Source organism: Gobius niger, assembly GCF_951799975.1.
Source record: "Gobius niger genome assembly, chromosome: 17".
NCBI classification, from domain to species: domain Eukaryota; kingdom Metazoa; phylum Chordata; class Actinopteri; order Gobiiformes; family Gobiidae; genus Gobius; species Gobius niger.
In genome coordinates, this window is record NC_136868.1 from 22,862,294 (window position 1) to 22,887,379 (window position 25,086).

The window sequence follows — 25,086 nt, forward strand, 5'->3', positions numbered from 1 at the left end:
AGTTTTTGGACTGTGAAAAATGTATAATGCCATACTCATACTCAAGAACACACTAAGACCAATGCTGCTTTCTTAATATTGATTAATATTGATATTTCTTAACCGCAGCTTTCATAATAATATATCTTCCAAAATGACTATTTGTTAAACTTAAAACAAACACTGTATTTTACCACTTGTACTTTTCCCTGCCATTATTTCAATAGCCTCATCACACGTGCTAAGTGAAAGTAATTTTAAGTATATATATATGCTCACAGTACAGATGGAGGGTTGCAGGCAGTGTACGGTGTAAATGGGGGTTCGAGTGCAGTGTGAAACTTATCTCTCTAACAAGGCGGGGTGCCATATTGTGTGATTTCTAACAAAAGAGGAATAAGCCTGGAAGGTGTGAGAGCAGGTATGCGGGGAACAACACCGCTGAACTCAATAAGCAAAGTTTGGGAAGAAAGTGATTCTGAGCAGGAAACTCTTCTAAAATGGCAGCACACTGGGTGGAAGATTCCCACACTTACCGCTGGGATGTTTTCAACACGACGTTAGCTTCATGTCTTCTTCTGCTGCGGCTGCTGCTGCTGCTACTGTGGATTCTCTTCTATTCCGTCCTTTCCTTGTAACTGGTTCGCCCGTACCTTTTAAAGACAGAAAAAGGGGCACAGAGAGGGAGAGAAGAAAGGAGAGAGAAGAAAGAGAAAGATTAATGAAAAGGACTAGTAAATGAACTGCCTCCTCAAGTGGTGGGAGGGGGAATTGCTTTGGTTGGGGCTGTATGCGTGGCCTCTGTGACCACGGGATGGCAGGCAGAGTGGAGGCTCTCTGCTGATTGCCGGAGAGCTCTAGAGTGCAAATCTGCATGAAAACCCTTCTGGCTTTTTTTTTTCTTTTTTGATCATTGGCTGCTTCACATCTCTAATGAGCATGGGCCAGGAGTGTGGGTGGACTTGCCCAGTGTAGTGTGATTGCAAGTTGGATATTCAGCCCCGCACATATTGTTATGGAAGTCATGGCAGCTTGGGGATGAATGCTGTGTGGTAGAATATCAATGTAATTTCATTTCTGACTGTCACAAACAAATCGTCATTTTTGGAGCTCCTAATATTGCCTATGTTTTTGCTTAACTCGTAAAGTGTAATCTCTGTCTGTCTATTCAACAGGCCATGTCTGTAGACCCATTCGATAGCAGTCAATACTGCTAGTGAGGGCAGGAGCGCTGGGCGGCTCTGATCCACCCTGAGGAGCCTCCTCAGAGCGGCGCGAAGGTTATCTGCTGTGAAAGGTCAGGGAGGAGCATCATTACTCTGCTCTCCGAACCATCCGCCAACATAATCAAATGAATATCATTGATGATAAACACCACAGGGAGCGATTGATCACACGCTAGGTCTGGCGCACACCTCACAACATGCCATAGCACAGAATAGGCTCAGATTTGATGATTGTTTTAACGTTAAAAAAGTTAATAAATTATTTCTCAACACTGAAATCTCAAGTGCTTTGAGGTCCCTGAAAAAGACATTCTGCATCATAACCCACTGAATAGAAATATTCTGTGCTTTTACTTGCAGTGCAGTAACAGCCCACAGGGGGCACAGTTTGGAAAAACCTCCTGATTAGTTGTGGTCACTCCTTCAGTTTGCATTAAATGTGTAAAGGTATAAGCTGGAATGCATTATAAAATAGTCTACTAGTATACACCATTGACATCTCCCCTACTGCCATCTTTCCCAGCATGCTCCAGGGCATCTTACCTCAATAGCAATGATAAGCGCAATCGATTATTCTGACAAACCATTGGGGTCAGGGCAGCCCATATTAGCCAATCAGTGTAAACTAACAGGCCTGAGAGAGATCCCCTGTTATCAGAGGTGAGAGGACGTGTGGACACCCGCCAGGACTCTACTGCCTCGGGACCTCACACTCAACAGACGTATGAGACTCTGATGGGAGATGGTGGACCTATGTACTGGAAAGACACAATCCTGATCATGGAGGATCAAATAAGTCATGCGGTGGTTATCAAAATGCTAATCTTAAAGCTGTCATCATGCTGGAAAAGTAGAGCACATGAGGACTGCACATATCTTCATATCAAATATTCAAATCTTTATGAATATGAAAAGTATTTTACCAATGAGAAAAATGCTAAATGCACGCTATGTGCAATCTGCAAAGTATACATTATTATTTCATCAACAATGAGCTTTTTGTAATTCTTTTATTTCAGGTAAGATTTCAGTATCTTATTTTCAGGGGAGATCACATATTTTTAGTAATAGGGAAAACCCGAGCGCCCGGAGGAAGTCTGCGAAGACACTGGGAATCACACACTCAAACCCAGAGAGCTTCTTCCTGTGAAGTCAGAGCCGCAGACCGCTGTGCCACCATGCCACCTAACTATAGCTGGCTCACAGCTTTTAAAACTTCAGTTTGGTGATGTTTACCTTCCAACAAAGTTTTATCCAAAAAGTTCATCTTAAGCAACTTGCATCAGTTTGGTTGCCATGAATCACTGCTGACATATATCCAATGACTGTGTGTTTGGTTGAGACACAGGGAGGGAGAGGGAGAGAGAGAGAGAGAGAGAGAGAGAGAGAGAGAGAGAGAGGGAGAGAGAGAGAGAGAGAGAGAGAGAGAGGGAGAGAGGGAGGGAGAGAGAGAGAGAGAGAGAGAGAGAGAGAGAGAGAGAGAGAGAGAGAGAGAGAGAGAAAGAGCCTCTCCCTCCTCCCACTCGCCTGGCTGCCAAGACGAGCGCGGGGGAATTTGTTTAATGTACAGCACTTATTCACTGCACACACGCTGTTGCACTACCGCTTCCTCCCCCCGTCGCATGAGACACTCCCTCTGCTGGGCTCGCCGCCATTAATCAACGCGCATGAAGAGTTTGCTGAAAAAACCCAACTGGAAGCCTAGGTAAGTCAAAAAGTGGGCCCTGGCAAAAAGGAAATAAATAAAGTTAAAAAAAAATGCAATTTACTCACAGGTGAGGAACTTGCCCGTCTGCCAGAGCAGCTCGGAGACATGGTTCAATACAGTTGGTTCACTCATGCGAACGCTAGTACTGGTTTGTTTTCTCATGACCCCCGCTACATATTGGCATTGGGTCCAGTGGCCGTGCTGCCGTGCTGAGACAGATGGCCAAGCATCATGGTGCATGGCAAATTGGGATACAAAAAACATGCACAAAAACCACACTGTATTTTTATTTCTTTTTTTTCCCCCCCCAGCAACGTGACCGCATTGGGAGCCAGTTAGAACGCAAGAAAAAAGATGGAACGACGGCTATAAATAAAAACATCAAATTGAAAAGGAGGCTCTCTGAAAAATACATTTCGACCTTCACGTGATGATGTCAATAGTGCTGTAGCTTTTTTCTTCTCCGATGTTGCCATGGTAGCTCGCTGTATTCCCCTGTCCTGCCTTCACCTAGCCTTAAACAACCCCGCCACACCTGCTCGTAGAAAAATATATATATTCCCCCAAAAAAATATTGAAAAGGTTGCAGTTATCAACTTTTAGTACCGAACTAATACTCACTATAGCTTGCCAGTAACTCCTGAGAAAGAAACTGTCGCAAGATCAGGGCAGGGTTCCCAAAGACACTACACTTTGCAGCAGTCGCCCACCGCTTCTGACGAGTTGCCTTTGCAGTATGATAATTGGATCAAATGGTGTAACTATATTTGGATAATATAGCGATATGTCAAAGAAAGGTGACAGATAAAAAGAGCAAAAGCAGAAGAAGACTAAATTCTACAGGAAACACAGTATGGAGCTGGAAACCGCTTTCTGGAAATTGATATGGACAGTCATATCACCCAATCATTCTCAGCCAATCACGGGAGGTGTCGAAAAGGATAAGTGGATTCAGTTACAAATACCCTTCATTTGATATTTTAGGTGTGAAAGAGTGCATCGTTTTACTGGGACCGTCCGTGTCAATGCACAGCCCAATTTGTGTAAAAAGCTTTAACATCACTCTTATTTCCTTCTTTTCAAGACATTTTTTTCTTCCAAATCTTGGCCCCCGATGGTTCTTTTTTTTTTTTTTTTTTTTCTATACAAAGAAGTTGGTGGCAGCCTTTTGTGCACCAAGTATCTTTGAAGTCACACACAATTTAAAATCGGCTGACAGAAAAATTTCAATCTAGCGCGGATGTCAAAGGGCGTCAGATTGTGAAGGCATCAGCAATTGAGTGCTCTCCTGATAATGTCGATAGAAGAAAAAAAAAGAGTCACTTTTGATGTTAAAGTGGCTCTGCAAAAATGGAAATGCAATGAAAGGAAACCGCTTCCCTTTTAACTGCAGCAGCCGGATAGGGATTGCACCCTCAGCTGGTATTTTTTGCATGACTACATTTGGCAATATCTTGAGCCCTGGGGTATTTTCTCGACATATACCTGTTTTACTTTATATTGTAACAAATATCAGGATGCCCAAAACGAGTCGAAAAGGGTTTAGGATAAACAAGCAGCAACACTTACTCTTTCCAGATAATTAATGTAAATCACTGTCAACCTACTTCATCTCACTACATCTTCTTATAAGTCCTTCTATTTATTCTCTTGCGGAGGATCCATTTCGTTCGCAGGTGGCAATACAGTATAAAAGACTCAATACAAGTTGCACACAATTGGACTTTCATGGACGACAGAATCAGGGTGGCAGTTCCCTTCTGTGCACTTTTGTTCACTGACCTTATTACTCTCCTATTGGCTTTCTATTCCTGTACCCGGTGCGTTGTAAGAGCACCTCCACTTCACCTCTCGACATCCTCAGTCCAAAGCACCCAGCAGCCACTGTTTTCATTAGCAAGACCTGTCCGCCCTGACGTGTCAAAAAGGTTTTGTTAATTTGCATACTTTTTTTGACAGATGCAGCATTACATAGGCTATTTGGAGTCGGGTGTACACTGCACAATTTTGGCCGTCTGCAATGAAAAAGCTAGTCGCAGAGTGAGCCATCCTCTACTGCAAATAGGATCTCTGTCAGTGTCCTGTCAACACCGCATCGCCACCAGAGTCATGAGCAACAGAGGCCAGGCCTGAGCGGAGGCTGACTCTGCATTTTACAGGACTTTCCCTGCACTTTTCCATGAAAAAAAACACTGCTAGCGTGCGGCCCGCCCAGTCAAGAAAAAAAAAAGAGATGGGGTTAGAATCGATCTCACGGACTTGTGGCTATGAGCCCGGCACTCTACCTATGAAGCTAAATGAGCTGAGCAATGACCCGTTATGGACCGGTCCATGTTCATATGTTCGCAGAAAACAGGGAGTAGCGGCTTTACGGGCTATATTTATTGTATCATTTTATAATTAGGGCAAATTCGCCTGGGTGCCTCACCTAAACACATTACTTCTGTAGCTTGATATTCGCTACGCTAAACTTTGGTCATAGCTATGATTGTCTCTTTGAACCATTGCACAGTGGAGACGATTGCAGGCTCACGACTGATTTTACAATCCCCATGTTGTGCAATGTGACATCTAAAAAACTTATTATACAACAAAAAAATCGCAGTGTGCACCAGCCAAACGGCTTTGGATCCCCATGTATTTAAATTTTAGAACAAATTTAGATGTTTAAAGAAGATATGGAAATTTCAGGACATTCATAATTTTTTCTTGTACATTTTGAACACCGGCGGCGACTGAAGTAACGATCTACACGCTGGGAGCACTAACCACTCTGCCGCTGTACGCCACTGTATTCAATTAGTCAAACCTGCCACTCCGACATGGCCCGGCATTCTCCTGCTCGCTAAATCAGCCCGTCTGACAGCACCCAGGTCGATATAAATATTAATACCTCCATAAATAATGTTATTGTAGGCCTAGTGTTAATGCTTCATGATAGGCCGGGCATGATAAAATAGAGCTGTGCGTGGAGGTGCCGGGGTTTAACAGACAGAGAGATAGACAGGCTAAATCCCTCCTGTGCGTGGTGTCCTTCCGTACGGGGCGCCGGTGACATTGCGTTGGAAAGGCGCCGAGGTGGCCACAGCTGTGTTCCCAAGCTCAAGCGGGGAGGGGCACGGTGAGGTCAGAGCGACTGTACGAGTGTGTACGGAGGGGATATTGTTGGTGGGTGCAAAACGAGACAGACTGGATGAAGAGGATTAATTATGATAAATCATTTCGCAACTAGTTTACGGTTGATAGCGGCGTTGCAATCTGCAGTATAGAGCGCTGTAGACTCGTGTGTATCCGGAGAGGTCTGTGGTTGAGTAGAAGAATGACTTTGCTGTTTCATGACAATGGGCCATATTTCACGCAGACAGCAAACATATCACTATAACGTCTTTATGTGCTGGCTGCAAATCTCCGGATTAGCTATTGGCAGGAGAGAGATGGCCCCCATCAAATAGAGATGTTGTGTGCAGGGAGACAGCTTGTTAATGTGACCTTGTGGCCAAAACAAAGACATCGGTCATCACTGGATCCAAACGTCAAGCAATGAGCAGTGAAATTCAACTTCTGGCCAAATGTAATGTTGTGCTTTGTGAGAGCATGGTTCCAGCGTTGTAGTTCAGTTTGTAAGGTCTAAGCCAGGGGTTTCCAAGTAGATTTCCCCGGGGGCCAAAATATATCGTGAGTGTATTGCCAGGGTCCATAAACTAAAGCTCCAGTAAAATATGTTTTGATTGGGAAACTACAATTGAGGAAACTTTTTTTAATTAATGGATAATGAGTCGGACTGTCGCCTCTAAAAAACGGCTTACACTTGTATTGCACTTAACAAGCCTGTGTTGCAAATTTGTGCGACACTGTAGTCACTATGTATTCATCCACAATAGGTGGTGGTAAGGTACTAATGTAGCCACAGCCACCCTGAGGCAGACTGTCCCATTTACCACGTGGCTATAATGTGTTGTTTATATCCAGATTCGTTATGTCAGTGCCCTCTGCTGGACACGTGTGGCATTCTTTACTTTCTTTCTTTAAGCTGCCCCCTTGTGGCTGGAGTGAGCATTCTGGTTATTTCCTTAAAGTGGCTGGATGCAAGTTGGCCATTTTATACTCACTACTGCCACCTCAGGCCATATGTGTAACTGCACCTTCTATATCAAGCTCGTGCATGACGGCAATTCGGGTCGAAGTGACACCTTTTTGAGTAACAGGAGTGCAGGATTTTAGAGGCAGTTGTGGTGAACAGGTCTGGGCTCATTCTACACATTAGGACATGGCTGGAACATGTAGGGGGAGGAAAATACTTAATTCTAACATTTTTAAACTCCCTATAGTCCCTTTAAATATGCATTACTCCGCAGTCCACACAGGAATGGGCTAGAGACTCTCTTTTTTTCTGACATACTCAGGAATCTATGCTCTACAAGGGGCCAGATTGAATCATCTCGCGGGCTGGATGTGGCCCGCGGGCCGCCTGTTGGAGACCCCGGTCTAAGCCATCTCAAAGAAGACACATTTTCAGGTTGATCCCAGCATGTGACAAGTCATGTCCACCTGTCTCGCTTATCTGTTTTTTGTAAATCAAACCAAACAATTTAACCTAAATTCAAGTCAAGCACTGAACAAATCATTGACTGCGTGGTTGTAGAAGAGCTCACTAATTCACAGGAGCACAGGCTCATTCGCATGCTCCTCCAAACAATGAAAATCCCAGGATGCAGCGTATGCCAAGTTCAAAGTGTGAACATTATAGACCCAAATCCTTATATGAACCCTCTCACGTCTTTGCCGTAATGTAATGTGCGCCTTGAGCTCTTGTACACTCTCAATCCATATCCTGAGGCGCTTGCATTGCGAACAAAGCAATTAAAAAAACAACACACTGCAATCATTAAATAATGATAACAGTATCATTACACATTTTCAGGATGTGCAGTATTGGTGGAGAAAGAGAATTTTCTAGCTGCTTGTAGCATCAGCTTAAATTTTTTTATTTTATTTTAGTTTGTCTCCTTTGCGAGGGCTCAAAACTCTCTGTTTCACCAGTTTATTGTTGAGTGGCTTTTCCAGGAAACACGGAAGATGCTCAGCTTTGACTACGATGCATGTCATCAGCTTATTTATTTTTTGGTTTATTTGGTCGGGACAGTGCATGTTAATGAACATACATGGGCCAGTCTACGTAAAAAACAAGACATGAAAGAGCCTTTGAGAGCGCCTTACGAGAATGACTCTAGACATGTCAGACAGTAGCAAAGGACCATGGGTTTTGTAAAGCTGGGATCATCCGTGCTAATCCACTCTCATTAAGATGAACTGTATGATAGTGTGCCCTTCTTACATAACCCAACCCCCCATTTTTGTACACGCGCTTTCTGCCCTACCCACTGACAAGCCCCCCCCCCCTCCCCCGCTCCAGCTTTACCATCGGAAAAGTGGCAGCTTTGACAGCGGTTTTAATGAATGACTTCGGACTGTTGTGTGAACAGAGGGCCGGCCGCACCTGTCGCAAACAATCAGGGTGTGTTTAATTATATCAGACAAAAGGTTTTTGCTCAACTCCAGGCAGGTAATGCGGATCATTGATTTTTATTAATGGGGTGGTGCCAGTTTGTACAGGGACCAAGTGTGTGAATGAAAAAAACGAGGGGGAAGGCATAGATTGATGCAAGAGTTTGTCAATATTCGGAGGCTGTTGTACAGGCTACTCTCAAAATCAAACCCAGAAACCGATAAAAACAAATCTTTACCACACTTGTGCTGGTGCTTGATTAAAACTATTTTTATTTTACCATCGGAGACACGGCTTCCTCAATACTTGCTGTTTATCTGATCTATAGCTCAAAAGTCAGAAGCTTGCATGAGTCCATACACGAGGGTATTTTTCCCCCCACAAGCATATTGAACTGGGCTACACATCTACAGCCCAACTACTGTTTATGGTACAAGCGTGGTTCAATACAGGCCATCTTTTTTCACAGTATTGATCATAAACCATTTCAGAACATTATCATCGTGACACTCTGGAATCAAATCCTACCACCGGATGTTTTTCCCGCTCTCGTTTCCCCGTCCTATAGACCCAAAAGAATGATCTTGCTTATACAGACACACTCTTTCACCTCCTCCACAGAGATCCATCCCGCACTCAGCAAGTGCTTTCCAACTTCAGTCACTCTGAACGAGGCGCACATTAGGGCGACGGAGCAGGCAAATGACTTTACACTGGTACAAATGCAGAATGACTCGGAGACTGAGCAAACTTGGAATCAATAATTCAGGCGCTTCTTCTGTCGGGAGCCGGGATCGTCCCGTTCTCACAGCGTTTTAACTCGGACTTTTGCGCGTAAATAGATTGTACCCCCTCAGCACTCTTCTGCATCAGCGAGAAGGTCACCGCGGTGAAAGGAGTCTACCTACAAAAATCCCTTGGGCGAGACGAAAACGCCACACGGATACTTCCTTCTCCGCCATTCCAAAATAACTCTCCCTCTCTCTCCCTCTCCGTGGGGATCTTAAATAAATAACAGATCTGCTATCCGCCAAAGAAGTGATCTCTGTTCTCCTGCACAGATTAAAAATTTAGGCCCATTTAGGTTGGTGCCCGCTGTAACTGGAAGCCGTGCGGTTGCGAGAGGGAGATATCCAAGCGGAGTAAGTGTCACCCTGGTACTTGGTAGCGATGCCTCTATCTGCCACGGACCCGGCATCCGACGGTCTGCGGCCTTAATGTAGGAAAGAATATTGTGTGGTGAAAAGATATGGGTATTAGGGAGTCATTTGTAAAACTCCTCAACCACTATGTTACTCTTCGTTAGTAATTTGGTATTTGCACAATCCCTATTCCTCCCCTCTTCTCTACTCCTCCCCTCGCCCCACCTTCAAAACAAACCTCTGGGTCCGAGATGTCAGGACGTGTCACTATTGATATGACGTTCATGACCGAATGAACTCTTTTTTTAGGGCACTTTGAAAAGAACGGTTCAACGCTGACCCGTCACCTAGGACATGTTTGCCATGGGAGACCCTACCAGGGGCACGAAGCCCCCGACAACATAGCTCCCAGGATCATTCGGGCGCTAAAACACCTCCACCACATTAAGGTGGCGGGTCAGACAAAGAGCGGTTCAGAGGTCCCTTATGAGAGACCAACAGGCCCGGTTAGAACCATGAGGCCGTCCTTCTGTGGACCCACCACCTGCAGGAGGAGCCATAAGGGGGCAGTGTGTCTCGTCCCGCTTTTCACCTTCACCCTGTGTAGCCCTGTCGAAAGAAGTCTTAATTTGGACCGACGAAACGAAAAATTCTGCTTAACTTCACAGTTGGTGCTTATTTTTTTTACCAATTTCATAACGTTTGAGGATATAAGAATTTGAACTGAACCCGTTATTGACCCACATCCCACACAGCTTCAGCCCGTCAGTTTGGAGGTGGCAATTCAGATTCCAAGAGATCCCCGGCCCATGTAGGTTGCCACCCGCTGGAAGTGAAAGAAGTGAAGTTGAGATAACCCAAGCGGAGTATCACCCTGTTTCGGGAGTGACGGCTCTATTCGCTGTGGGCCCTGCATCCGGCAGCGTGAAGCCTTGGCGTACGAGAGAACATCACGCAACTAAAAGGTCATGAGCTTGATCACACGGTCTTGTTTTTTTTGTTTTTTTTTACCCCAAGTCCCGCGTCAAAGTGACAAGGCATCAAACTCCCCGCTCGCACCAGTGAATCACTCCAGACGACATGAAGCTAAAGCCAAAATGTAATATGTGCCACTTCAAAGGGCCAACTTTAAAGATGACAAAATGTGTGCCCGTATTTATTTAGCAGCCAGGATATCCTCCCACTCTTCAAAGTCACGCGCACACAAGCTCATGAAGTTCAAACAGTCAGCTTAGTCATGTGAAAATGATGTGCTTGGGCATCTTGTTTGACTTTGTTGGTGACAAAATTCAGGCATGTATTTACACGTATGGGCTTTACATAAACACGCAAATAGCAGATGATGGCAGGGTTGACTTTTAAATAGCACAATTGTACTGCAATTTCCCAATGATCTATCTGCTGGTCAGGGCAGCGCAGATGGCAGAGAACAGGGACGACTCCAAAGTGTAAAAGCGTAGCTCCAAAAAAGATATCAAGCAACTCACTCACAGGGATATTGTATTTGCTGTGATGAAATAGAAAAAAAAACCTTTCCTTAGAGGGAGCACGCTGACATACTCCGTGCACAAGGTGAAGCCAACAGGAAGTTAATTAAGCAGTGAAAAACTAGTAAAGAAAAGGTGATATAATGGAGCCGACCTCACGATGAACCAATGGTAAGTGCTTTGTCATTTGACCTTCATTAACATCCTCCATTTAACTGTTGCACTTCAGTGATAGATCAGAAAATGACAACTGTTGTGCTCACGTGTGCCCAGTCGAAATCGGCGGCGCATGCAATAAGCAGACGCTGCAGCTTTTAATGACATTGTCAGAAAGAGTTTGCAAAACCGCAAGCGTTTGGACATGAATCCACCGGCTTTGTGAGACCATTACGTTCGACCACGCTTCCCGCCGTCTCTACTAAATGAAGCGGCGCGATAACAGTGCACCACCTTTAGCCTCACACAGGAGATAACTACGGCGAGATCCAAAAGGAGGGGGGAAAAGAAAATAGTTCTCTGCTCTCCTCTGCTGGAGCATTGCTGGATTAACCTAATCAGAAGATTAATCAGACTCGAAACACCAGAGGCAGCGCCGGTGGCCTCTTTATCCGAGTGCGGCGGGCGCACGGGCAGGCAGCAGATCTGGGCTTTCGGTAGCGGGGAGATTCTGTTCCCACAACCCCTCTCTCTTGAGCCCCGCGCTTGCCAAAAGACCTCAGAGGCATGCGGGGAATTAGGCGCTCCCAGTTCGCCTCGATAGTCTGGTCTCCCTCCTGTGCACATCTCATCTCGTTCAGACAAGAGCTTAAAAGTTCTCTGGCAGCGAATCATGCCAGGAAGAAGTGTTAGCCTGAAACTATAGGTCAGAAAATGTGACTGTTTTGGATGGTGGGTATATCCCTTGTGCTGAAGCGATTATGTTTATCTGGCTAAGTAGGTCTTCTGTATCAAGTATAGTGCAGTCAAAGACCACTGCAAATGGGACAGTCCATGAGCCTAATGATGCTGTAATGACCAGTCGCTGAGTCTTTGCATCTATGGGCCTTCGATGGAAAAAAGCAACTAGACAACTAAGATTCACCGAGGCACCAGATGAGGGATTGAACCATCAGCCCCGCCACTGAAACACTCAAGAGCTGACCACAGTGTGCACAGGAAAAGTCTATGGACTCGTGCCGCAACGATCCAGCATTTCAAGCTTTCTCTTGTAACACGCACGCTGAAACTTGTAACAAGATTGACGCCATTTTGAAGCAGTCCAGACATGAAAGCGTAACGCGGTGTCATCACCTCCCATTTGGTTTGCCTCGTAAGCCCTGAATTATTCCTCTCCTCCCGACGTGAACTCCTGACGACCACGCTCCAAACCGTTGATCTCTCAGTATCATCCAGTATTTAAGTGCCGTCCTCCTCCTCCTCCTCGCGGGGACGCTCCTCGGGCAGCCATGATCTGATTGCGCCGAGTAAACGGGTGGAAATTAGTTGTGTGTTTGTCTGACCTCTTAATAAAAAGGATCAAAACAAGAGAGAAAAGGCCGGGGGTTTCGTTTTTTCTTTAAAAGCCGTGCAGTCCCCACATATTTGAAAGCCGTCCACGGGAAACTTGGCAGACGGAGAAAACAAGTGATTTGCAATCAATTTGTGTCGTCCAAATGGATAACTGAAAATAAGCGCTCGCCCATCTGCTTGAATGATTGTGCAACTATTATCACTACTTGGATTAGGAAAGAAGAATTTAAATCTATTCTTACTTTAATACAATGTTTTATATAATGTACATGTTTTGGCAGTATTTCCTTTGCACATGTGTCCAAGTAATTGGGAAAAGTGTGTACCTTAGCATGTGCAATTTGCAGGTTGTCATACATTTTGTCCAACTATGGGACTCACGCAAATTCGAATTGTTGGTGGGTCTCTATCATTGCTAATAGCAGGAAACAGAGGAGATAAAGCAGCCCGTAGTGTGAACAGAGAGGGCAGCATCGATCCTAGCTCCTGGTCCTAGCCGGGTCATTGATTGGAGGATACAGCTGTGATACTTGGCACACCTTACAGTCTCCAACAGCAAGCGGAACAGCCAACAAGCCAGTCTTTGCACCCTTTTACCTACTTATCAGCTCACCCGGAAGAGACATGGAAGGGGCAAAGAGGAACAAGAACTGTCCACAGATAATTACGTGGGGAATCTCATTTCTCAAAAGCAAGAGGCTATCCCAAGAGGCGTTGTTTTTGTCCCGCAAGCAGTAATCATTAGGTTGGATAGAAGGAAGAGTTCAAAACGGCAAGCGGAGCCTAGCAACGGAAGCTCAAACCCTTGGGGAGGCCACAAAAATGGACAAACCGTGAAGAGACTACGATGACTACGGGTGGGTGGATGGATGGATGGATGGATGGATGGATGGATGGATGGATGGATGGATGGATGGATGGATGGATGGATGGATGGATGGATGGATGGATGGATGGATGGATGGATGGATGGATGGATGGATGGATGGATGGATGGATGGATGGATGGATGGATGGATGGATGGATGGATGGATGGATGGATGGATGGATGGATGGATGGATGGATGGATGGATGGATGGATGGATAGATAGATAGATAGATAGATAGATAGATAGATAGATAGATAGATAGATAGATAGATAGATAGATAGATAGATAGATAGATGATCGTGGTACATGGTCAAAGATATCAATAATCTTGGCAAGTGACCAAAACTGAAAAATAAAGACATAGCTGAAAGTAAAAACCTCTATTGCTAGTGATAACAAAAATCCACCTTTGAGAACCACTTATCCAGAGAAAAGACAGTCCTTATGTACTTAAGATAGATTGACCAATAGATCAAAAAAACACGTAAGCCTGTAGTAGATGACAGGGCCTGAGTACCAATAGTGAACCCCACTCCATATTTCAGCTGGCTTTCGGGATCTAATCCACAAATTGGAGGAACTGGAGGAAACTATGCTGAAATTCTTCCAGTAGGTCACCCAAATATAGCTGTACCATTGATTTTAAAAAAAACAACAAAAAAAACAAAGGGAAACATGTCTGACGAGATCTTGGTTAAGCTAAATGCAGACATCAAAGATCAACTTGCACTTTCCTGCAAATCTCTCCTACTCACTGGTCCATTTAAGCCGCCTATTTAAAGGTGTTGTATATACGCTAGAGTTCAATACGTATATGTCCCCTTGAAAGGAACGTGAGAGTGTTAAAAGCACTTAAAAACAAGTCTCTGAAGGTTAGCGCTAATAGCTCCCGGATCAGCCAGTGTTTCATCTTGGCCACATTGTCTCCAAATTCAATACGGGCCCTTCAAAGAATCTGTGGCTGAGCTCTTGTGTTTATTTATGCCCCAATGCCAGACAGCGGTTTACTGAATCCGGCCAATCCCTGCCAGAATAAGACATCAGAAGGAGCTGATGCGGCCCAAATTTTTTGCTGAACTGTCTGTCAACGCGCGGCCTAGTTTTGTTATTGATTGGGCCCGATTCTGGGATGCTCCTGATAAGGGCTTTGACAAATGGGCTGCACTTGTCCTTTGTCAATACAACCAATATGCGCCGACGTCCTCTACCTGTATTAGATTGTATTATGTGATAGACAGAGTCACATCCAGGCTGAGGCGGGAGGGAGGAAAGAGGAAAAAAATAAATGAATAGAAATTTACACAAGGATTTCATAAACTTTTTTGTTTTGATGTGGTGCCGTATATTCCCTATTTCACATCAAAGCTATATGCATGCAAAACGTAACACATCCGATTCTAGTGAGAACTGATGATAATTCAAGCCGATAAGATGAATCACATCATATGGGAGTACCCAGCAACTATCAAGCCTTACATTACAGTCTTGTGTGACCTTTTGCTAGCTGCCAACTAGTGACCGAAGGCAGAAACAGCACCAGTAAAGGGGACATGCTAATGATATGTGCGGATATCGCCCCCGAGCCCTCTTTAGCACTGTGTGAAGGGAGTTCATCGCTCTCATGTCCCGCTGGTGGCTCGGCCTTTGCATGTGTGTGATCGTGAATGTACATGTGCGCGAGCGGGAGCAAGGGGGACAGAAATAGTCTTTGTCACCGGCGCACAGCGGGAAACTTTTCGTACAAAGCGTCCAACAAGCCTGGACCGAGACATGCTGGTGTGTGCCAATGAGCGGCTCAGAACACTGTGGAAGCTGTGCTCTATGTGCTCAGTCATTCAGTGGAACGCCATGTTTTTAGATATATACAGAAAACCGCCTGTAAGAAACGACTACGAGCCTCAACAGCAATAGAAAAAAAAAATGCATGTGACTTTGGCTTAGGTGGTAGATTGGAAATCTTTAGAGAGTCTACACTTGCAAAATCATCAATCACTTTTTGAGCTTTGTTATAAAGTTGTATCCTGATCATAAACACAACATCTGTTGTGGCGTTTTCTTTCATCCGTTTCTACAAATCTTCTTCTCTCAAAATGCCAGCTCACACACCAAAGTTTTTGAATCAGAATCTTTCACCAGACTTGTTCTGTCCATGGTCAAACCCAGTGCAGATCAGCATGTTTGCCCGTTGCTATTGGTGACCGGTCATTCAGTTTGAACCACTTCCTTGCACCTTCGAAGGTGTACTACAATAAATAAAAAGCCTGAATAATAAATAATATTGGACCTTGAGACCAGAAGATTGGCGGTTCAATCCCTGTGTAGAATGAGAGCTTGGTAGAGGTTGGAGAAGTTGTTGGCAAAGTGTTGCAGAGCCAAAGGTGAAGTGGATTGCTTGGATATGTAAGATATCATTAAATTTGACGTACTCTGGTTTTTCTTTGGCTCTTTATTTGCTATAAAATTACACCTTTGAGCAACTGTGACAACTCAGCATCTCTCATGGGACTAAATATGATCCTCAAAATGTCTACTAGTGTAAAAGTCATATATTTACACAAGTAAAAGCCAGGACATAATAATACGTCGTAGTGCAATACTGTGTAGACGTTACTTTAAGCAGGTTTATTCAGGATGTTGATTTGATCAGATGTCCTTCCTTGTCAACTGTCAACACCACTATGACTAGTAATATTATAAAGCTTAATGCTAATTGCTAGTACCGCTTTTACAATTGCACACATTGTTGTTGATATTACTACTATTATATGGACCTTCCAAGGTCAAAAATACGTTCAATACTGAATGCAATATATTTGCGTTATTTCTTCAATATATTCTCCAACTGTGTCAAAGCGTCTGAAAGCAGCAGCTCAATATGAAATGATATAGTGACTGGGTGGAAAAGCGATCTGAGGGTGAGGGAAGCAGCAACAGATAAGAGGATTACTCCATTGTGATCTACCTCTGGGGCTGTTACCCCCGAGCACACACAGGCGCTCAGCACAGGGCGAGACCTTGGCTTTTTTCCCCCCGCGTTTCCTGCATACATCATCTGAGAATTACATGACGTGTCCCCAACTACAGAGGGCAACGGACGTTAGAATAGGGCCAGGGATGGGACACTCCGAATGGGCTACAATTACAGCTCAAATCTCGGATCAAGTTTCTCCGTTGTTAAATGTCAATGTCATATTTTAAATAAAATGTCTCAATGCCTCTGCTAAAAAAAAAAGCACATTCTTCTTTCTTTCTAACACACTGTTCTGGGTCACAAAAATGTATTCAGTGCCTAAAAAGTGCAAACTGATTCTCAATTGAATGAGCCAAGTGCAACACTTCACCCAATGTGTTACCATATGTGAAGGGCCACTCTACAGCAACAGTCAAATTATTATTTTTTCATATAGTTCCAGATCCTAATTAATTTGCCCATCTGCTCCTACAAAGTGGAAAAGTAAGTTCAACGGATATAACACAGAACCCAAAATGTCAAAGCATAATATTCTGATTTGTACATAAAAAGACGAAACTCCGAAATCTCATACTATTAGCTGAACATTTTCTATTCATTCTATTCTCCCCGGCGTCTGGACCGATGTAAATGGGTATCGGGAGATCCTCTAAAAAGCTCGTGCCACATGGAAATCAGGTTTTGAGTGGGAGGTCTAGCCGGGGCTCACACTTGATTTTAACAAAGACATCAAGTGAGTGTTTGTGTCTGCACGTCAGAAGTGAAGCGATAATTACTGTCATTCAGGCAGAAAGCTCATAGCACAGGCGGGAATTAGTGTACGTTGGTGGCCCAGTGTGTCTCTGCGAACGAGAGGGGGGGGGAAAAAAACTGACACCAGCTGTCTCGTCCATGATTTTTACAGATTACCACTACTTTCATTTTACTCTTTATACACTGTGGGGCGTGGTGCTACGTTTTTTAAGACAAATGCTACTGATAAAACCCGTGGCAGCAGATTCATTTAAGACACACTTTAAAAACCGCCAAGTTGACCAAAGTGCTACAAGATAAAACAATAAAACCTCCTATACAAGAGATACAGATGACAATTTTTTGGCAGTCTAATAGCATATTTATCACAAACAATAAAATCAAGCCAAAATCGGGTTCATATAGATGTTTTTTCACAGTAAATTGTTCATTAGAAGCGGAAAACGGCGCTCATTAGCTAACGTAGCATGAAGCTAATGTTATCTTCACTAGCTTCCTGGTTAGCTTCGTCTGTTTGTTATGTAAGTAAAGTATTGTAAGTATTTATGGACCGTTGAACCATTTTGCTCCTCCCCATGTCTCTGTCTCTTTGCTTAGCAGAAAATTACATTCATAATTCAGCATTTTTTTTAAAGTAGTGGTGGAGAAATGGGAGAAAGTTCAGTTCTTTCTCTTTATTTCCCCCATATGACTGGTTCAAACATGACCATATATGGAAAGGCAAGTTTATTTGTAGCACGATTCATGCGCAAGGCAATTCAAAGTGCTTCACTGTTGCACAAAATTACAAGAAAGCAGATGAAATCAATAAAACATCAACATAAAAAATGTAATAATTAATTGATTCATTAATATGGACAATTCCAAACATGCCGTCTGTATCGATTGTTGAAGCCCCAAAACTTTTTTATTTATTTATTTTTTGCAGTGACTCATCTTTGACTCAACTTTTTTTTGAGAAAGGTGGAACTCATGGTGCAACAAAATTACCAAGGGGGTCAGTCACAAATCAAGATGTAAAGGGAAAAAGGGCCAGAGCGGGGAGTTCAACATCTGGATTCTGGTTGAATATTTACCAGCCAAGCTTCAACAGTAAATTCCTAGACTATAGATTTGATTCGGTTTCTCTACCCAGTCCAGTGAAGTGAAAACCTCCAATAAGGATTGGTGCATATATTGTCTTGTTACATTAGCAGTTGTGTGGGCTCCTAACTGCCCCCTCAACTACTGTATTATTAACTCAGTGCGCATAGGATTGTGGTATAATTTGAATGCTGTGGGGCAGGCAGCGGTTCATTCTGAAATAATTAAAGCGCAATCCTCGTCATCAGTGCGTGTCCTCAGGCCTTTCGACTACCTTGATCATTACGGTTACAAGACATCTTATATGCAAACGGAGGGTGAAGACTTCCGTGTGGTGATAACACTGCTTTTGCCTTTCCAAACTAAATAAGAGAAGTGTTCTGCTTTACCAACTGGCTGGGCGAGAGGGCAGCAGCGGTGATTTGCATATAGAACGCATATCTGTTATTCTGAAGATAAATCTGTTAAAATAAAAACATGTTTGCAAATATTGTGGTTGTGTGATGTCAAAAGCAGGAATGCACAAGTAACTCCGGACAACAACAAAAATGGAACAAACATTTAGCACAACAGTCTAATGGTTAACACTGGCACTTTGTTGGCCTCAGACAGTTTTCTAAAATGGCATGCTGAACAAGCTTTCTTTTTTCTTCTCAGCTTAAACTGTATAATTTGAACAACTTCATCCTTGTTTTTTCTTTGTACAACAACTTAAAATTAAGAAATGCCGCAGGATGCAATGGCGTGTTCCAGGGACTTGGTAACTGGTATTATTCCCACTTGAAAATTACGACTTATGTCCTCAGAGCGTTCCAGGTGATTAAACTTGCATGTAAATGAAAGGCTAATGCTAACAGTTAGCTAATAAGATGCTAACATTACATGGATGTTTCTCTCCAAACATTATATTGAAGGCTATGACCAAAAGTAGTGTTCCCTTCACTGGTGCAGTGGTTTTGTTAAAGTTGTATCATTAGCTGCGTCCACTGGGGGCCGCCATTACTGTCTTCATTTCGCGTCCGAACTCGGAGCTCTCGGGAGGTCTCCGAGTTCGTATTACGAGTTTGTGCGACGTTCCAAGGCACTTTTCCTAGTCAGAAGTCGGAAATTTTCCAGTTACCAGTTGCCTGAAACGCATCATATACATATACAATACAATATTTAGTTAGTTATACGAAACACAAGCAGAGGGAGCAAACTTCCTGTTGCTATGGTGAAAAGTTGAAAAACTTAGGTTGAACCACTACAAACGCCTTCAGAGGCAAAAATAACTATGAAGAAACAAGCAAAATTCCACACAAAAAATAAAACACTACACCAGATATTTCTTAAATGAGAATATCACATTATAGTTTGATTCAAATGGCTCATAAATGGCTCCCTGCTCTTTAACCCCCTTTCAAACCGAACTGTTAAATAAAGCCTATATGTTTAAATGGTTAAGAATGGATTTGAATACATTTAATTACATTCGCTCCATTGGAGGGTAGATCATTAAATGGATATTCGTATCATTTTCAAAAATGTATTGGGATTATTATGGATAAAATACATAACTAATTTCATCCCTTCAGGCTGATAACATCTGTTAGCTTAGCCACAGACCCAGCATGAACCCATTCTGACCTAAAGCCTAATAGCAGATTAACCCTCTGACCCTGAATGCTGCCACTTGATTGTACTGGGTAAGCACTGGTGTGGGACGGTGGATGACAAGGTTAAAGGATCATTGGACATGAAGGGCCAGAGGCATGACTTTTGGTGAAAGTGCACAACCTTTAGCCAGCACAAGTGAATGAACGCAGCCATTTAAGTCGTTTCATGATTGTGGCAAATTAAGCTGATTATCTACAATAAGTCTTGACAAATGGAGAAGATGAATGAGGAGCGTTTACTTAAGAGTTAAGTCTTGACCCAAGAATATTAGGTAACTGCGTTGTTAAGAAACATTGAAATGGGTTGTTCCCGAACGATTCTTTTAAATGAATTTCTTGGAACATATAGATCCCAATAACAGTCATGCTTTTGTTCTGTATGCCCAAACTGACTATTTTGTATTTTCCTGCATCAAAAGACCAAGCCCTGCCTCAAAATCTACAGAAGGGTCCCCAGACGCAGAACTTTGGCGGCACACAGGTCATGACAGGTTTCCCCAGTATGTAAGAGTGTGTGCCCTGATGCGAAAATGAAGCAAACCTCGAGCCTGCAGGTGAATATGGCGTGTGAGACCATCCATTTCACAAGAACATATAACATTGGCAACAACAAAAAAGTGTATTTTTCTATCTTCACTGGGATCAACTTACCAAAAGTGCTTTCAAAATAACCACTACTAAGAAAACCTTCATAGTAACTCCATTCACACTCTCACTAGAATGAAATGAGCATTTAATTGACTGGACAATGGTTTGAATGGGCCCTATTTAAGTGTAGAAATCAGATCTCTAATTTCAATAGATAACCGCGGTTCACGGAGCTATTTGTGGGAGAATGTGCGAAAGGTGATTTAAGAAGGTTATTTGCCTTTGTACTTGGAAATAACCCATCATCACAAAGACACTAGACCTCGGCTGCATTTTTGCCTCGCTGTGAAAAGCAGTGTAGCCGTTCATAATGTGGGAAATAGGTTCCCCGTCTGCTTGGCTCTGGAATGGAGAAGTGAATGATATGAAGGCGGCAGGTGAGAGGTACACACAGCTCAGCTCATAGTCCGTCATATGTGCAAGTGAAGTCTGTCATCTGTGCGAGGGGGGAAAAGCACCATGATGGCCGATCCGCTCAAAGCGTTGGGGGGGGAAAACGGAATTTCCTTTCTTTTCTTTTACAAGCCTGGTCACCTGTGCCCTCGGGTGGCTCTCCTGCTGCCGCCTTTTATTCATTAGCGCACAGTATAGACAGGCCGGCACGCGACCGCCCGCCACACATACACACACAAAGGCATTTGCAATTTCTCTCCAAAGCCGCAGCAGCGCTAACACACGGAACGCTCACTGTCCAAAAGTCAATATTTTCTGAAAGATGGCCTCCCCCGAGAACTGGCAGCCCGGCAATCTTACGGGCTCCCCCCATTGCAATGAAAGGGCCTGTGATTGCATTCGACCGTAGCCCTCACAAAGATGTCGTACATCAAATGCCAACAGATAAAAAGCCATCCGCGAAGAGTTAATCAGCAGAGTAGCTTTCAGGGCCATGCGGCAATTTGTCTCAATATCATGAAAAGACGACTCATAAAAAGCGGCAGTATAAATAAATACATGAGCCGAAAACACAAACTTCTTTCTTTTTTTTCATTTTTTTTTTTTTTTTTCATATCGCGCCGGCTGCTGTTTGGATGCAGGCTTTATGGCATTGTTCACCAATATTTCCTGACCTTGGAATGATTGGATGTTTGGCAGCACCCCGACACCTCCATCTTCCTACTCATGTGGCTGATTCAGTTGTGTATTGCGAACATGATCAATTTGCATTCTGACTCACGCTGGAAATGCCGCGCGCAAGAGGCTGTTTAAGCATTTTGCATACAATTTAGCCAGATAGCTTACAGGGATTGTTGGTGTTTTATAGCAAGGCTTCGTTTTTCGAAATAAAGCTTAGTCATAGTTGCTGTTCACTCTATCGGAGAACTTGTAACTTAAGTTAAACTCGATCAAAATCTATCAGAAGGACCATTTGATATTAAAGAGGGGGTATTATGCTTTTTTCAATCACATAGCACCAGTCTATATCACACTACAATGATGACGAAACCTTCTGTCGGTCTGTAAATGCAGTAAATTAGAATAACTGCCTTGTATAAAATTGCTCTCTCAAAATGGCTGTAGTGAATGTCTTGAAATAGGCCTCTGTCTCTTTAAGAACGTTTGACCCTTTCCGACACGCCCCCCTCCACACGCTGTCTGTGGCATCAGTGGGGAGGGGGTTCTGCTGAGGAGCAGTGGTTGGTTACTCGGCTGGTGACCAAAGCTCGGAGGCGTCTCCAGGAGGTGGGGGCGTTCCTAGGAGGACTCAGGCAAACCTATCCCTAAAATGGCTGCCATCAGAGATTTTACAGATTACTCAAAAATACGTGAATGTGCCAAGGCAACACTTCAGGCATGTTTTTAATGAGGGAATGACATAATAACATGATGGAAAGCTTGAAAAAGTCGATTTTGCATAATACCCCCCCTTTAACACTGGCAAACATTACCTATAAGATCGCCAATTACGCCAATTTTGTGAATATGCCTTATGTGAATAAACAAAGCCACGTCTTTCAGTGTCATCTTGTCACACAGTTAGGCCTGTCACGATAACAAGTTTGCCATATTGAGGCAGGAAAGTATCGCGCTAAACGATATTATTGATTCTAACAATACTAGATACGGTCAACTCCTTTGTTCTAAAAGTGCATGTGACCGGTGGACTTCTGCGTTGTGTAGTTTATGCAGTTTGGGATGTGTTAAGAAGCCACGAGACACAGCGGTAACTTTTGGAGGCGGTCTCCTTTTTACTCTGGCAAAAAATATATACAAAAATACAATCAGCAAGTGCCGCTAACAAGATCCAGCCCAAACTAAAGGGGCGAAGACAATGGACAATATTAGCATCTCCCCGCATTTCTTCACATGAGTAAATTAAAACATCGGGGTATGGATGAAGCTCAATATCGACGTAAATACAAATTAAATATGTTCCCAGAAGAAAATAAATGCAAAATATTGACAAAAGGACTCTTAAAACATTGGATTACAATGGATGACTGACCTCTTCCCAATATCAGATTTGCAAAGGGAAGAGGCAGGGGTCAAACCCAGAATATATACAGGGGCATCTCAAAAGTCAACGAAGAAGAAACGAAAACATAGAAGAAGTGGCTGGAGGACCAAGTCTGCACAGTGTATCAAATGCCAGGTATGGACAAAATTCAAGTAAACAAAAGGACAATTTTGTGTAATTATACCGTTATTACTTATGAACGGGTTACACATAACCATGTCCTAAAATTCCACAAGCTGCAATAAAGACGAAATATAATGTAACTTCATTTGCTTCAGTTCAAAATCAAACTTTTCTAAAGAAAAATGGGGGGAAAAATGCTAAGAAATGTACAGACGATATATATCGAGCCCAAAAATGTATTGTTTATCTGTTATTTATTGAACAATGAGTCGATGTAGTAATTATCGTGACAGCCCTTACATGCAGTACTGGTAAATAACAGTCACAGCTAGCCCCAGAGACACAGGTTTGAGTCCATGCTCCCATTGTTTGCCTTATGTTCCAGCTCTATTACATAAAAATGATCAGCAAAAAGACATACCCCTCCCTCAGTTTGGTGAATTTCTCTTTTTTCGGTGGGCATGTGCATAACTGGGGCTTAAAAACACTCTTTTGGCTTCCACAACATTGACATCATTCACACAACAAAACAAGCTTTCACTTTCAGCTTAAACCATGCTACCAAATGACGCCGAAACACAACTCCACATGTGTTTTGGATGAGGGAACTCAAGATTACAATACAACATTGCTCAATTATCATACATTTAGGACAAGACAAATTCCTAAGTCTGTTGCAGAGCACTAATACATTAACAGCAAACATTTTCCAGACATAACCTTTGCATAACCCTGCCCTGACAACTTTCTGATAACTTTTATGATCAAACTTCCACTAAGTGCCACTCCGCGCTACCTTCCCGGCACTCAGCGTGTGGTTGGTATGCGTCGCACACTGCTGCCCCGTTTGAGCATCTCTTTGGAGCGCTCGATCCAACTTGGCAGTGGGCAGCCTCAATTATGTCCAAGGCTGAAGCATCCTGGGGGTAAAATTCTTTATGTGTACCTCGAAACTCCAGACAGCTGTTCCTTTGGCTTTCAGGGCACGTTGACCCAGACACTCAGCATAAATTGTGTCAGCCCGTATCGACCGAAGCGTCCGTCAACGGCCATTTAGCTTTAAAATTAAGGCAAGGCACAATGTCATTAGGCTTTTAGTGTACTCAAGCTCCCACAACAGACAGCGGACGAGGCTAAACCTACAAGGCAGAGGGAGACTGTGTAAAAGCGTTTCGACGTAATCGCAGTAGTAGTCAAAAATCAGGAAGCCATTTCATTCCTTTCAGAAAGCATCAGCCAAAAATGGTCGAAAATCTAAAAGTGCTGCAAAGATGGAAAGGGGTAATATTTTGGTTCATGTCGCATTGAAATCTTTTCAATCATGAATAAAAAATGACCGGGTCAGGAACTCAGGAATGATTGTCTTTTGTTGCCAACACCTGATATGTTATTATCAGCAAGTTTCCACCTAATCACAAAAAGCACTTGAAGAAATGGAATACCTTAAATGTTTACACCCAACTCCAACTATTCACTATTATTTACAACTTAATGTTTACAACTACTGCCAGGGGTTCTCGGTCCAAGGTTAGCAGAATTATAACATCTAAACGAACACACCAGACGCATACATTGACAAACAAATGTGCAGCTCTGTCACAAATACATTCTTCCATTCCAAAACAAGAACAACCTCTCCCGTCGTTTTTTTTCCCCTCAGTCTTTTCCCTCCACTTCACGGAAGATAGTGCTCTTTCTGCATTATTAATCACTCGACAATATCAAGCAACAGGTTGTGCAAAGAATCCACAAGGGAAGGTCAGACGAGAGCATCAGCACACACAAAAAAAGACAAGAAAAAAAACCTGAATGTGTGCCCTTTGTGCCTCGGTAAATTGTCTTTTTACCACTTCATTGAAAACAGGCGCGGTGAAGAAGATTTTCCACATTTGGACCCAAAAAAAAAAAAAAAAATGCAATTTGTTCTCCCGGAGCAAACAAGTGTGTGCCGGAAAAACAGATGTATCTT

The 25,086-nt window shown here is 43.3% G+C and overlaps 1 protein-coding gene across 4 annotated transcripts in view; it reads right to left on the reverse strand.

Moving 5' to 3' along the window:
• Positions 1-25,086, reverse strand: part of ptprsa (protein tyrosine phosphatase receptor type Sa) — a 207,812-nt gene that overhangs the window by 160,583 nt on the left and 22,143 nt on the right. For all 4 annotated transcript variants that reach the window (XM_079575488.1, XM_079575485.1, XM_079575486.1 and 1 more), the window contains one exon: positions 516-632. The gene's annotated coding sequence lies outside the window, so the exon portion shown is untranslated. The remainder of the gene's footprint in view (positions 1-515; positions 633-25,086) is intronic.